The 16,362-nt window shown below is 39.6% G+C and overlaps 1 long non-coding RNA gene across 3 annotated transcripts; it reads left to right on the top strand.

The window, feature by feature from the left end:
* Positions 1-4,092: 4,092 nt before the first annotated feature.
* Positions 4,093-14,097, top strand: LOC112990858 (uncharacterized). Of its 3 annotated transcripts, XR_010391220.1 has the most exons (6): positions 4,093-5,026; positions 5,496-5,630; positions 7,898-8,033; positions 8,146-8,239; positions 10,009-10,196; positions 11,119-14,097. It is a non-coding gene; the product is annotated as an uncharacterized LOC112990858 (long non-coding RNA). The 3 variants fall into 3 exon arrangements; XR_010391222.1 differs by lacking the exon at positions 8,146-8,239 and having other exon boundaries at positions 4,094-5,026; XR_003261175.2 differs by lacking the exon at positions 5,496-5,630 and having other exon boundaries at positions 4,095-5,026.
* The last annotated feature ends 2,265 nt before the right edge of the window (positions 14,098-16,362 follow it).

Below are 16,362 nucleotides of genomic sequence, written 5' to 3'. Positions count from 1 at the left end.
AGACCTTCTCCCTGTCAAACGTCAAATCCTTGATATTAAGCCACTTTTCAAAAGACTATTCACCAGCTAACAGAACTGGAACAAATGCTGTTTGTCTGCTGTTTCTGAACAAGTGTTTGTGGGAATGCAAACATTATAACTGTCCTTAATGGAAAGGAAAGGTTGGTCACAACCATCAGCAGAGCAGTTATATGTAAAGTGGCTTCCTGGTGTGAACATCTGTTCCCATCTTACTAGAACCCACTTACAAAAACCTTCCTTCTCACATGAGGCAGCTATACAGATTGAGCACACATATTTTTTTCCCCCACCTTCATGCCATTCATCTGTTCACACAGAGGTAGCTCTATCATCCTGACTAACCCTGATGCTAGGAAGAAATAGAGGTTTATGGTCTTGGCCACTAAGGTTCTCACACCTGCCCATATAATTCCCCTACCTCTGGAATTCCTTTACAAGAAAGCAGCCATCTTTTATCTGTCAGGCTGGTGAAATTCTCTGAGTTCATGGGGTTTAGACTCACACAGTTCAGTAGTCAGGCTGCCCTGGGAGACCAGGATCAGGCCAGCCTGCCAAACCTGCAGCAGTTTTATGATCATTCCAATCCATGCTTCAGTGCATTATGGGTCACTGAGTTTTCTTTGATTTCTGGTCGTGATCAGGGAATTAGGCTGCCCTCCATGGTTTATGGTGACAACTGGACCATACTGTGGCTTTGCTGTTTCTGTTTAACAGGAGACTTGTCACCTAACTCATCCTCACATACCTCTTTTAGGTTGGTGTGCTTTTTATGTCCATGACCTCATTTGGCTGGGTAGCATGGGAGAAAAGAAATGACTACCTGATTCCTGGGTCCTCATTTTTTTTGTTGCCAATCTAGCATGACCAAATTTTCATCCAGGGATAACAAGTTCCTGCAAGGATAATGTTGTTGATATAAAGGAGGTCTGCATTAAGGGGAGCTTCTGGAGAAAAGGCAAATGAGTCCTTTTCAGTCCCTTTGCTACTATGCTTCTAGTTTGATGACTCACAGAGGGGGGAAAAGAATAGGTCAGGCTAGCTGTAAGGCTTGGGTATCTGTTCTCCAGGACTAGGTTTTAAGCAGATACATGTGGGTTTGCTTGTGGTGGAAAGGGCCTCTAGAGAGAAGTTTGTGCCTGGACCTTAAAGGAAAAATGCTTCAAAGCAAACTTTTCCATTTGTTCCTCCTTCACTATCATTCTTCCCTCTTCTGCATGCAGGGACAAAATATACCAGAAAGAGAAAGAAAGGAAAAAGAAAAGAGGCAAAACCAGCTCCTGACAATTTTTGGCACTGTTCTCAAAACTATTTCTCCGCTGTTTCTCTTAAAAAAACTGTTATTTGGAATATGTACTGGAAATCCTGAGCAGAGTATAAACAAGACTTCAGTGAGCACATAAGACTTCATAGAGCTTCCAGACAAAGCCTTTTCTCTTTAAATCAGGAGTTAATTTGGAGAAGTGTGTGTTTGCTTTCTCTCACTCAGCAAATCTCCATCAGATTTTATCCATCTCTAGAACTCTGCCAAGTTGCTCATCTTAGCCAAGTGCTGCAGCTGTCTGTCGCTCTTCTGCACTGACCTTCTCTGCAGACACATCTGTTTTCCACTCAGGTTGTCATATCCCAGGCAGAACAAGGGGAGAAAGAGTGTCATTTACAGAAATACATCACAGGGAGAAAGGGATGGAGTTGACAGGTTGAGTTCAGCTGAGGGGAAGAGGAGGGCACAGGACAATGGAGATGTTCCTGCCTGAGAACCATGGGCTGCTCCTCAGGGTCCAGAACTCCCTTTTGCACAGCTTCTAGTGTGAGAAAACTCAGGCTAGGTGCCTGGATGAAATTAACCCACTGCAGCAAAAAAGATATATCCAAGACTTCCTGCTCCCTTCTGCCTTTTGCTTCAGTTATTTTTCTTGCCTGCTGTGGCCATCTGTTTTTCACCTGTTTTCTGCAGTAAGTTTGGATGTGGGGAATAATAGCTGTGTCCAGGCACCTTGGAAGCACTTCTTTTCATATATTGTTTGGTGTTAGGAAGTGGACATTCCAAAGATGCTGAGGACAAACTAAAAGGCACTCCAGCAAAATAACCCAGCTGATTTGACAACTGGGACTTCAGCAGCTCCAAGTTGCTGGGGAGAGTACAACAGAGGTCGTAGGAATCCTTTGCCATCACTAGTCATCTGTTGTCTTGAGGGAGCCGTATGCTGCCTTTTGGTATATTTGGAACATGGAAGTTGATGTGTCACACCTGTAATTATCACATACCCCTTCTGTTACATCCTTTCTCCACTGAAATGTTTGTGGAGGGGGCATATTTTTAAAGCATTTTCACTTCGTTCTGACTATGGAGAAGAGTATAACAGAGACAAGAATGTTCAGCCACCCAAAGACAAAGTCTTAGGAGAAGAAAATCAGCCACTGAGAAACTGTATAGTCTCTTCAGTGAGTCAGTGCTACTTAAATCATTTTTAGGAAAGGTGGAGATGCTCAGCAGGACCTGCTGCTCTTCCAACTCATAGCTGAGAGTTCAGAATATAGCAAGAGGGAGAAAAATTTTTTGTCTAGGGGGAAAGTTTTCACAATGCTAGTGCAGCAGCTGCTGTAGACTCTTCTGATGTGAGATATTGGGGGAAACTGAATACTGCACTGAGAACGATAATTTCCTGTGGGTGGACAAATAGGTGAATCACATGACTGGACTGGTCAGCAATATATTCTACCAAGTCCTAGGGTGTGCCACTGTAATTATATTTGGCCGAACTGTGATGGCTTGCACCTGAAGAAATTCACAAGCATGAAGGCAGTAAAACTTGGCCTGAGATTTGCATTTCCATTTTACAGTTAGCAAAACTGAAGTCCAGAGAGCCAGTAATTATACAGTAACTGAAAGGGTATCAACTGGAAAACTTGTCTCTAAGTTCTCCTACTCTATTACCAGACAGTATTCTCTACCACCAATTTAATGAACTGTTAAAAGTCAATAATTAAAGTAACAAAATGTTTGAAAACAGGAAAGGAGTGAGATGTTAGAATATTTCCACTGTTATTCAGTCACTATTCTATATCTTAGAATATTTAAAAGGAGGAAGGGAATAAAAACAAGAATACTCTAATGCTTAGGGCTAGAAGCAGCCACAAGCTGAATGGGAGGAGTTAAGAGTCACAGAGGCATCACCCCTTGGAAAACTCGCTCCCATTCTGTAAATGAGTGAGAGAACTTTCTGCTGGAATCATGCATTCGGCCTTGGATACACTATCTCAAAAAAAAAAAAAAAAAAAAAAAAAAAAAGAGGGAGAGGGACCTCAGATTGAGGCATGAAGCAATTGTGATGTGAGACAGGGTTGAATTTGTTTGGTTCAGTGAGAAGACGAATAAGTGGGAGGGAAGATGTCCTAAAATAATGAATGAGATAGAGAAGGATGTTCCTATTCAGCCCTTCATATAACAGAAGAAAAAGGAGATGTTGCCAGCTAAAAAAAGAGTACTTTCTACGCAGAGTGTAATTAACTTATGGAACTCATGGCTGTAGGATATAGTGATGTAAAAATCACAGCACAATCGGAAAAAGAAGAATAGAGCAGCTGGAGTTTTGTTACTTTTTTTAAAGGCATATTAAATCTCTTGCATGGTTAACAGTGTAAGCATACTGTATAGTCTGAGATGTACCTTCTTAAGGTGAAGCTCTGACAGGAAAGGGAAATTTAGATCTACTGCAATCCTCCCATCACCAATGCTGTTATATTGGCTTACATGATAACCCCTTCTCCTTCCCCCCATACACATCTATTTAACTAACTGCCTCATATACTTCATTGGTGGATCTGATTCTGACAGACATTTAAAAGACCTCTGGCATCTTCCTCACACGTATCACTGGCCACATTCTCTGAAAGAACACTGAGCTAGTGGGCTGCCTTTGTGTCACAGTATAGCAATGGCTAGATTATCCTATTTTCAGAAAATAAAAAAGGAAATCATTTTGTTTGTTGTAAGGAAGTTTGTGTTTCCTAAGCATCACATAACCCTGAATTTTAATTGTGCTGTGTGGCCTTGTGTGGCGGACAGACGAGTGAACTTTTGCCTTAAACATTTCTTGGTACATAAGGTGCAAGCAAACCAAAACGCCAAACAAGCCATCTGTTCCCAGCGGAAACAGGACTGAGCTGCTGCGACCCCTGAAATGGTCTCCCTGCGACCATGCGGGACACACCGAGCCTGTGCTGAACCGGACCGCGATTGGACAGAGACTTTGGGACCTGAACTGCAAATTACTGCTGCTTAACACAACTTTTATAAAACTTGCTTAGCCGCACTCCCTAGTTCAGTGAGAAAGGGCCCCAGAGCTGGTGCAGACTGGAAAGATAAGGGAGTTACAAGCAGTTTGCATTCCTATGCTTCACACTCCAGGAGGGAGGATGTCAAGGCTTTGAAATAAGGCCTGCTTGGGCGCCAGGACCCTGGGAAACAAAGCCTCCCCTCAGTGCTGAAACAGTGTTAATTAGGGGGGGTCTGGATTATATCCTCCTCGTCAGGACCTTGGAAGATAACACCTACTGTCACTGCTGGGGCAGTGCTAATTGCTGGAACAACACCTGTTTGTCAGGGCCCTGAGAAAGAAGGGCAGAACCCGAGGAATCAACACATTTGTCAGCAGAAACCGCAACAGTAAAGATAAGGGAGAAAAGCAGCCTGCCTGGGAACAACGATGAGACCCAATAGGGAGCAGGAGACCCCAGACCCAAAAATTACTATTGGTCTGAACTACCGCGTGAGGGGTGGGAAACTTAATTTGAAAAAGCTATAATTGCCCAGGGATTTCTTTGTTCAGGGTCCCTCTTTGGAGGCACCCAACTCGAGCTGTAACTACTGCACGCGTGTCATTCCAAACTTTTCAGCCGGAACCTAGGGTCGGACCCTGCTCGAGTTGTAATTACTGCACACGCATCGCTAAAATTTACACCCAGGGTGAAGAGGACCAACGGGACGCCGCTGGATCCACGGGTGGTGATATCTCTTTCTCTCTCCCCCTTTTCTCTCTCTCTCTTTCTCTCTCTCCTCCCCTTCGCCTTCTCCCCCCACCTTTTCTCCCCACTCCGTGGAAAATAAAGTTAAAAGGTTGTACGATATTTGACCGGTTTTAGCGTCTTTATCTCGTCCTTGGGATCATAACAAACCCCCCCCCCCCCCGATATTGGATCGGGACACCTTGAATAACTTGTTTTACTTCTCCTCATTTTCATCTTCACAGTCTGGAGGTTAGAGCTTTCCTCTTTGGCTAATTCATACTTTCCAGTAGGTCAACAGTGATTAAAGGCTTTAGCTGTATCATATGTGATAACTTATATTGTAAATCTTGGATGCATTGGAAATCGGAATGACTTGGTCTTCCAAAGGCTTTTATTTCTTTAAATATTTATGTAGTGTTAGATTTTGGCATAGCACTTTTTCCACAGTACATGAATTTGTGTTGCAGGTGAGGCCAGCTGCTATCAGTCGTGAGTTCATGTTTCATGCTACACTCGTGCTGTTTATTTGGGTATCTAAGAAGTGCTCCACTACATAGAAGGAACTGGAAATTCATGTTGAACTGTCTGACACATTCTTTTAGGTGATTATATAGATAATATACTGAGGAATGCAGCTCTGCTAATAGAGTTTTAGCAAGGTAGTCATGACTGCAAATGACTATTTTTAAGAGTGACTTTTTCTAACAGGTTTATCTAAAGGTTTATTATGTAACGCAAACAGCCAAGAGCCATTGCATTTTTATGCCTTAAATACTACTCTCAGTGACACTGTCTAACCCCATTGACCTCAGTTAGCCTGTCCAAGTGTATTTGAGAAGAATGTTTGACCTTTTGACCAATATTCACCCCCATCCCATTGTCTCATGAGGCTACACCAACAGCTGACTTTTCGTCCTTGTTTGAAATCCAGTTTGATTTTCTTTTTAAATTTTATCAAGTAAACAGAAATGCATAATAATTATAGTGAATTGAAATAGATGTGATAAAAAAAATCTATTTAAACACAGTTTGGGGCTCTATTTGACATAACTGATGTCTTTAGCAGGTCTACTTTTTTGAACAAAGGCTGAAGGAGAGCTTTATGAGTCCTATAGAGATGAGCTTTCCCTGTCAAACACAGCTGTGTGAGAAACTCAGGTCCTAGTATTCTTTATCCTTGATTCAGAGTAGGGAGACACTGAGAACAGTTTAACATGGATTATTATGTAGATGTCTGGTCAGAGCCATTTCCTGAGGCTTTGATTTTAATCCTGCTCTGAATCATGTAGTGTTTGGTTTTAAATTCAGTGCTGCTGCAAAGAAGGTGACTGGGTTACACAACAAGGTATCGTTTTCCTTTTCTTTCAGATTTTGTGTATGATAGTTCTGCTTGTTTGTGCCTTAGTCCAAAAAAAAAAAAAAAAAAAAAAAAAAAGATTATTCATATTTTCTTTGTTATAAACCAGTTGTTAAATTAGTTCCAAATTCCTGAATAGTTTTAAGATAACTCAAACTGCATTTTTCTGCAAATACAGTATTTGCAAAAAGTTACAAAACCATCTCCAACAAGTCCTGGTTTCCATTAGCTTAATTGGACTAAACCCAAGCCTGCTTGTTAAGACATGCTGAATATTTTTAGTTGTGATAGATTTCAAGAAGTTTGATGTACTTCAGCAGTCAAGAGGTCCTACAAAGGAATACCAGAGTTATCTGCAAAGATATTCTCTTCATTTGGAAAGCTACCCCTGGTTTTTGCAGTGACATTCTACCAACTTTGCTATAGAAGAGGGCTGTGGCCGAAAGAAAGATAAGTCTGAGTCCTAATTTAGGAGTATTAGGTCTCAACCTTGACCTAAGCTAAAGTTTATTCTTAAAAAAGAAGTAGCTCTCCAGTGCCCCAGGTCAAATATCAAAGGTGTGATACTGTTTTCCTTGATAGCCGCTTACTCCATAAACATTTTATTCCCTCTTCTATGTTTTTTTCACTAAACATAACATGATTAGGATCTCAAATGTATCCACTTATTTGTTGCATTTATGTATTAGAGGTTCAGCATGCAATCTCCTGGTGCAAAAATCTAGAATTTAAGGTTATAGAGACCAGTACCTTGTGATGTCATACAACCTATATTCCTTCTAATACAAATTCCTTCCTCTTTAGTGCATTTCTCAAAGAACTCAACACCTAAGACTTTTAAAACTGAGATATATTGGAGATGAAATGATTTTCCAGGGGAGCTGAAATTCTTATCGCCTGAGTTACTTAACCTGGAATAAATAGAGCACTGAATACTGTATTGCCAGCCTAGCTGTATTGTATTTTGGAAAAGAGCTCTGGTCTAGTAGGGAGAGGACATACATTTTACTAGGAACTTTCCTTGTTTCTAATTTTGATGACCACAGTGAAAGGTTTTTAATGCCATATTGGTATTGTTCCTTAAAATTGTTTTCATGGAAGGGATTTTAAATGATTAACAAGCATTGCAGCAGTTTTAAACTGCACGTATGTCTGTGGTGTTGGAAGCCAAAGAGGTAAACTTTCTCTCTAGAACTTGACCAGACAGTCTAGTGGCTACACCAGGGCACCTATGGCAGGACATCTTAGAGGCAGGCATTTTCTTTTCATTTTATGATTGACTTTGTGAAATTTGCAGCATTTTTTCGCTCTTCACACCTCTGTTTCCTCATCTGTATAGTAGAAAAACAACAGCCAAGTTTTTAAGAGATTGATGTACTCAGATGTAAACAGCAACATGAACATGAAATATATAACTTCATACTTCAAGTTAGGCTAGAAATTCCATGATGATAATTTGCGGACAGTTAGTCTGACTTGCACTAAGATGGCATGAATCTAACTTGTTTTCAGCACTGGTTCAGCTTTTTTTCCCAGTTCCTGTATGAAGACAACTCTACTTGGAATATGGAAGAATGGAAGGAGCTGGGGCGGAAATAGAGAAATTGGACTGGTGTAGATATACCCACACCAATAATGCATCAGGAAGGTAAATGACACTTCACTCCATGTAAAAGTGTGGGATAGTGATTTGTTTCAGTTATTTCTCTATTTGTCTGAAAATATAAGCTCATCTATTTCACTTTCTCCTCATTCTCTAGGGATTTTAGGGATGTCAAGGTTTTTTTCATAGAACAACATTTTTTCCCTTAAAAGATGGATCTACCATCATTTCTCAGCATTGACTCTATACAGGTATTTATTCTGGGAAACTCAGTGGGATAGTAAATCAGAAAGAATTTTTTTATCATCAATGTCTTTTTCCCCCATATATTGGAATAACACTTTCCCCATGTAATTGTAGTAAGGCATACCCTTGTTTTTTATGTTTGTATATTTTTTCATTATTTTCTACTGTTGTATGTATTCCTGGAACAAGAAAGAGGCAGTAGGTCTGCATGGCAAACGTACAAGATACATGCACTGCTGGAACTCTAAGTCTCCTTCTTCTCACTGCATGAGACTTAGTGAATCTGTATGCTGGCCAAACCAGACACAATGGTACAACTGGATTTTGAGAAAACTGAATTAAGGGGAATTACCATAGGTGTTCTGACCAGTGGCTTTTCTAGTCCAGCATACCATATCCTTTGATACCCTGTGCTATATGGTTCTGAAGAAGGTACAAGAGTGCTCACAATTAATACTTTGGGGAATAATCTATTCACCTCTACCCTTCATTTTGAGGCAAAGAGCACATTTTTGAAGCAAAAGCACAATGTCTCTAAAGAACTGTCCCAGATTTATTATTTCCAATAATACATTTAATATAGTGTGCTGGCAATGCTGGTTTCTTCTGAAATGGTGATGAAGATCATGAAAAAACAATTAAAGAATAGCTGTCTTGTTACTTCACTCTTCAGGAGCTGAAAGGATGAAGTAAGAGCTTATCCATGCAGGCAATTTGGCCTGATGCCCCAAAAAACCACCCCAATATAAATAAAATAATAGCCACTGATGGATAATCTTCTCTGCACTTATCCCTGAAAGGCTCCTGGTGATGTAGTATTACCACAGAATAAATGTCGTTTTGTTATCAAGCAGTGGGTACACTTCCAAAGCAAAATATTTATTTATTCCAGAAAAAATCTGTGTTGTTCTGGAATGGACTGTTTGGAGTATCGTAGAATAGGTACCACATAAGAATTTACTGAGATAGTATTTCTAATCAAATTCCTTGTATGGACATGTCCTAAATTACATGTAGGTATGTCTGGAGGAGCACAGCATGTGGGGGAAAGATTGTGCTTTAGTCTGCTTAATTTTATGCAGACTGAGTCACCACAGCATATTCAGAGCGATGAGCGGAAAGACTAACAGAAAACTATTAATACAGCAAGAGTTTAGGTGTTTTGATCAGACACAGATGTGCTGAAATGACCTGAGAGGGCTGTTAAAGTTGACAGCTGGTATAAGGTGTACCATCAGCAGTCAACATATGTTTACATTGTTCTTGATTAGAATCTGTATGGACTTCACTGGACTACTTTTCAGAGAACAGTTCTGTTGTAAATGATGCTAGTGTTAGAGTGTCATTTGCTGTCTTTTTTTTGTTATGAAATGACTAATGTCATTGACAATATAAAAACTATAAGCAAGTTGTTTGATTCCTCTAGACTCGTAGAGCAGGTTTGATGGAAGTCTGAATTTTATGTAGAGAATATTTTAAATAGTTATTTAAATTATCAGAAATCTCTCTATATTGTTGTAGTTTATACCAGGAACTTTGGGAGTTTGTAAAGTTTTGTTCTCTGAAAGGAAGAATAAATATAAAATTCTCTGTGAGACAGACTTTTGTCTTCCTGAGTACTTTTATATTTGTTCTGTTTGGATGTTCAATTAATTCAATCATCCACATGGAAGTCTGTAACCTCCAGGAGAGTTGTAACCAGGGTGGCAATTATAAGCAACACACTCTGTGAATACTTATTAGTGTAAAGAAATCCTGTCTAATTCTCATCCAGACAGATGAAAGCATCCAGGATGGATCCAGGGGCTCTGGAAACCCCCTGATGTACTGGGGACTCTGGGGTATGAAGAAGTCGTTGAGTCACCAGTGATCTCGGTGGAGCACAGAACATTTACTAGCAGCAGAAATAGATGACAGTGTGGTGTTATTGATGTGTCTAAGATACACAGTGAGCTGTCTGAGGTAAGAGCCACACAATATAGCCACACAATCCAGTTAAGTTGCTCTTGGACCCTGTAACTGGCTTGATGATGATGAGAAGCACAGAAAGTATCCACGTAGCATGGAAGGCTTGAAGCAAGGGGGCCTGGGCTGGGGTCCAAGATATTATGGTGGTGTGTAAAAGGGATATATATTCTACTTGGTCAGTATTATTTAACAGATAAATGATTAAGGCAGTGTCTAGTCTAATGATCAGATTTCAAGCCTCTGTCCTTTTCCTTCTTGCGTTCTGTCCTGTCTGTTTTCTGTCCTTCTTTCCACTTTTCTTTTTCTTCAGAAGTTTTGCCGTAGGCACATAGAGATATTTTTCCATTGGCAAAACAAAAGGACAACCTATAGAACTTCAGACACATCAGTTCCATTGGTTGCCCTAGTTGCCTTAAGCATAATTAAATATCTGAAATTATTCATGCTCAAGGAATGCCACTATTTTTGTGCATGTTTAAACCTTCCAGCAAAAATTCTGTGAAAGGAGAAGAAAAAGGCTTGATATTTAACTTCATCTATATAGTGACCTACTTAGAGAGGCAGGAATTAGTCACATATATATATTAATTAATAATTAATCACCTGTGCACGTAGATTATAGAGCTCCTGATTGAGAGCAGGAATTAACTGTCATTCTTTAGAATGATTTTTTTTTTTCCAGAGAGACAGAGAACTATTTCTAGTCAGGCTTCATACAGTGGGAAGTAGTGAATGTGTGGTTTAGGAAAATAGAAACTTCTAGGACAGTGTATTGCTTGTGGCAGAAGGTATAGTAAAATGGTTCAGGCTGAGTCTTTTAGAACCAGGGCACTGCTTTCTTATCTAGTTAGTCTGTTGGGTAAAAGGGAAAATCAGAAATGAGACATACTCTTTTGTCCCTGGGTTTCTGTTTCAGATTTCACTGCAAGCCTGGTGTGAAACTGAATGACTTGAAGATTAGCAAAAAGGGACAAGGAACATATTCGGGTCCTCTCTGCAGGCATTCAATGTGAATAATATATCTGGAAACAGCCAAAGTTGAAAAAGAGGGATGCCAGTTTGTGACTAAATGTGGAAAGAAAACGTTATCTTGTTAGAAATATGGAATTATTCATGCTTTGCAAATTGTACCCTGAGAAACCAGCCTCTGGAAGAACAAATCAGAAAGATGGTGGATGGGGTGCATCTGACCAGTGTTTCTGAGTTGTTTTTTGTTATTCTTTGTTAAAGGCAGCACCTAGTCCCAAGAAGCTGACTGAAGGTATCATCTCCGGTATGCTGATGTTAGTTTTAAATAAACCTTGGAATATTAAGAAAATTCCATATGCTTTGAATTACTTATGTGTACCTTGATGGACTGATGATCACATATTGTTACTTCCTAATCAGATGGCACCAAATAGTGATAACTGAGATATTAAAAAGAGACTAAACAATTTCTTGGTTCTGTTCAGCTAAAGTGTGGGGATGAGTATTTTTGGCATGTATTGCTGGTTGAGATAGACAGCACCACAAGCCTTTCTCCTGACTATTTCTGGGTATTGGTTTATGTGTTATAATACCATCTTAGCTTTTAGTGGCTGGGGTAAGAAAATTAGTGATTGCTGCCCCATAACACTTAGATGCTTTTTTACCTCACATGTTAAAGGTATTTACCATGAAAGTTACAGAATTTAGGATTCTAGTCAGAACACCATATATCGTGAAAATAGAAAACATGATATGTTTTATCTGTTGCTTTCAGAGAGTGGATTCATTACTGCAGGACTTACCCATTAAAAGAACTAATATTCAGTAGAAAGTGGAAACTACTTTTAGATAAGATTTGCACTTCCTGCTCCATAATATTTAACAATTTTCCCTTTTCTCATTGTATTATTTCGATGTGAAGTGCTCCTGTGGTTGGCGACATGATTCCACAGCTGCAGAGCACAATCTAAGAGGGGACTGCTGCAGCCTCATGGTCCATTGCCCTTTTTTTGTGCAGGGGCACAGAGAACAATGAGCTGAGCTAGTTACTAGTCACTCTTTTCTAGGATGGAAATTGGTTCTTTGTGCATATTTACTAACACTGGCATAAGGGAAATGAGAGGGTGGAAAGGCAGATCCAAGACAGCCTAAATTTTGATTGGATCATTTTGCTGTAGAATTTCTCAGTCAGTTTATTTTTGTCTGTATTTCAAAATCCTTCAAAATCTTTACTCATCTTCAAAGGTGAAAGTGCTAATTCCAGCTTTTTTTCCATGTGTTTCAATGTCTAGGCTAAAAGTCAAACTGTGCTGACTTTTGGAGTAGCAAGCTGTTTAATTTTCTGCAAACAAAGGACAAAATGTTGCATCAGCCTTAATCTGTGGTAGGTCAAAAATAAGGAAGACAACCTAACAAGAAAATGTGAAGAAAATCCCTGTAGCGGACATTTTATGTAGGAATGTCTGTGGTATGGTAATTGCCTAGGATTTGCTCAGCTTTTTGAGCATGTCTTCACACCTATATTTATGTTTGTGCTGGCTTTAAAGCCAGCTTTGGTAAATAAGCGTTAAGACACAACAATGACATCAGTTTAAACTCCCCTAGTAGGTTAACATTTTCAGCTACTCTGAGCAAAAAATAGCTGTATTTGCTGTTGGCTTCATGGCTCAGTTGTTTGGAATTGCAACACATACACGACAGAGTCATGGAAGTCTTAGGGCTACGCAGCCTGCACAAAGAGCCGTGATGCATTTTGAAGATTTTTTCTTTTTTTGTATCTCCACTGAAAGACAGAATGCAGTGGGTTTCAAGGTCCTAGAGGTTGAGAATTCAGTACCTTTAATTGGCAGTAAGCTCATTTAAATGCCCATTGGGGAGTGCTGCAAAATCTCTATTTCTAGGTCTGCTCTATTCTTTGCAATTCAAATAGCATGCAGCTGAATGTTCAGATGGGAGTCTATGAGGCACAAGAGGTGCTGATAATTTTAAATAAATCTCAAAGTATCCCCAAAGGAAGAAAAAATTATCTCTATCTTTTTATTCTCATCATCTGACAAACTTTTCATAGTTCATCCTTAGGATGCTGGCAGCTTCATGATTCTGCATGGAGAAGGCAAAAAAAGCATTAGAGCTTCCCTTTACCCCTTTCTTCTCATGCAGCTCTGAAAAGTTGATTCACCTGTTTTCCAGATCACTAAACATATTATTTAGGAAGAGAAAGACAGAGAAGGGGTGTAGAAGAGAGGGATAAATCCAATCAATTCCTCAGTTGAGTGAATGGAAGCTTCTAAAGAAGCATGTTCTAGGTGAAGTGAAATTGCTAACATCCAGTGTTCCCAGTTCTATGAGTAACATATTAAGGGAAGTTGTTTCCAGCTTTTTGAGGTGGACAAGTCTATTTGAAACAAATTATTGGTTCCCTTCCATTGTATACTTTGATATGATAGGCTGAATGTCCAGTTTGCAGTACAGGCTTAAACTCCACTTTCTTGGATTTCTAATATTTATTTAATTCTCTTAATTAGCATATTTTTGGAAAGTAAAATATTTGGAAGCCATTGACATGGATTGTGTTTAACTTGAATTTCATTAAAATGAGGGTAATTTGGATTGGGATGTGCATATCAGAGAGAGGAAGACATCACTAATAAAAAGAAAGCAGCTGCCTGGAGTCTGGAACATACTATCTGCTTAATATCACTTAGCACTCAGTTGTTCAGAGTATGAAGTTAGCACAAACAACATATAAAACCAGAACAAAAATGTTTAAATAGCCAAGCTATAGAATCACTCGGGTTGGAATTTGGCTTGAGCACAGAATTTATCCAGTTATTTCTGCAAAAATAAAATATGTATTTGAACCTGGGAGTCCTGTTTTGTAAAGATTTCCTCATTGTTTTCTGCAAAAATAAACTCCTGTGTAAAGGGTTAATGTGTATATTCTGTTGATGAGAAGGTTAAAAGACAATATAACTAATATGATTGTCCAAAACAGAAGGCAATAATTTTCTCATAACTGTTTAATACATTACTGGAAAATGCATCATCTAAAATTAAATAGGATGTTTGTCAAAGTAGTTTGGCCTAGCTATGCAAGTTAGAGTATGCCAAGCTTTAGGCAGAAACTTTATTTTACTTAAATAAAATTCTGGACAAAAAATCCTATTAATGTTTAAAAAAGAAAATAATTTCTTTTTGATTTCTATGGAATTTAGCATGGTAGTGCTGAAAGTTAATCCTCACACTGTTTTTCATAGTTATGTTGGACTGTGCCTCATAGGCCCTGTGCCAAGTAGTATGTACTAGGTTCCAGACATGCCATTGACATCTTTAAGAATTTTTGGCAAAGTCTGGCTTCATTTATACCACATAATAGCAGGCATTACATGCCACGAGTGTTATTCCACACCTTCCATACCTACCAATCTTTCTACAGAGTATATGGCCCTCTCTCATTGACTTTATGAATTCCCTTGTGACCATACCACCACACACTACATAAAGGGCCATGCTCAGTGGTTTCCCTGCTGAGCTACATTCTTTCTTGCTGGTGCTGCTACCCGTGCTCTTTGAGGATTGGGCAATGGGTGGTCTCGGGGAGCAGGAGACTAAAACAATCAACAAAAGGTTAGGCAGAATGGACAGTTATAAACTGTCCTTCATGCTAAGCCTTGAGAGAACGAGGTCCTTAGCTAGCACATCAACTATCATCTACCTTCTTACCTTCCTTCAGTTGTTTGCATGACTTGTGCATGCAGCCCAGACCAGCCTCCTCATTGCTCAATGAGAGTTGGACTAGAGAGACCACTGTCAACTCTTGGGACTATATCATTTCTCTTTAGCTGGGATGGCCAGCAGTGGGTACAAAGCTTTATCAAGAGATTTGTGCTTGAGGTTTCTATGAGGACCTTGAGTTTGCCTTGCAGCACTAGTACACCACCTTCACAAGTTTTAGGCTTGTACTCAAGAGGGTTATTATTACTGTGTGGAGCCTGACCACCCACAGCTGCTACGAGTATGTCAAGAACGTGTTTGGAGTCACTGCAACTACTCTACATTTCTGTGTGGTTTGCATCACTGGTATTCTCCAGCTTGTCAGAGGGTTTGCCTGGCATGCATTAATCTCCTATCCATAGATATTCCATAGCTAGGAACCCAGATCTGTTCATTGCCCTGGGTATGGGGTCTACAACTATGTGAATCCTAAGGATATTGCTTCCTGGTCCTCCTAGCCCTGGTCATTTAGATGACCAGGGAATCTTCAGAGACACCAGATAGAGTGGCTGAATATATTATTTCCTTGCTTTTGGCAATTTAGCATCTTCCCCTATGGACAGGTTCACACTCTCATTCAGGCAATACAAAAGCCCAAGGATTCTCACCTGCATCACAGTTGATTGCAAACGAATACGTATTCAGCATGGATAATCAGGGAAGTAGGGTTCTGACACAAAATAGAGTGTAACTGCATCCCAGATCTCTGACACATTGGCCTAAATATGTTTTCTTTTTGGATAGAATCAAACTTCTTAACTCTGTGTCAGAAACATGACTCTGATGCAACAAATGTAAATTCTCTCTTGGGGGCCTGAGACCTCTGCTTCTGAGCACAGGAAGGCTGCAGCTCTTATAAACATCTGCCTTATAAATGAATAAAACTTTACATTTGCTAGCATGTAACCATCTATGGTTGAGGAATTAAGAACAGTTTATGTTGTTCTGTTATTGCTTCTGAACCAGAACTGTTTCGTGGGAAAGCATTAGTCCATCAAGTATGCAGGACATGGGAACTTACCACCTTTCCACATTACAAACGAGGATTAAATAATTTTCTGTTTTGAATGAGCATTTTCAGCAATGACTATCTTCATTTTCAACTGATCACATTTTCAAAAATGATGCATGTGCCAGCTCCTATGCATTCTGATGGAGAGCTTACCTGTAGAGCAATAGATATCACCCACACGGAATAAATCTTACTCCTACCTGCAAGGAGGACAAGTCCACTAACTGTCCCTGATACTGTGAGTCATTGCAGAGAAGCCAGACAGCAACCTATGCATGTCATGATTAGTTTCAGTCATCTGCCTCATTCCATTCTGCCACTGCCACGGAGGTTATATTGTGTCTTAAGTGTCTTGAGGACAAGCCAAAATCCTCTGCTTGTTTATGTACCTGAATTTTTTAGTTA

Source organism: Dromaius novaehollandiae, chromosome 1 (assembly GCF_036370855.1).
Source record: "Dromaius novaehollandiae isolate bDroNov1 chromosome 1, bDroNov1.hap1, whole genome shotgun sequence".
NCBI classification, from domain to species: domain Eukaryota; kingdom Metazoa; phylum Chordata; class Aves; order Casuariiformes; family Dromaiidae; genus Dromaius; species Dromaius novaehollandiae.
The sequence above is the reverse complement of the archived record's forward strand: the minus strand, read 5'-3'. Positions and strand labels throughout refer to the sequence as shown.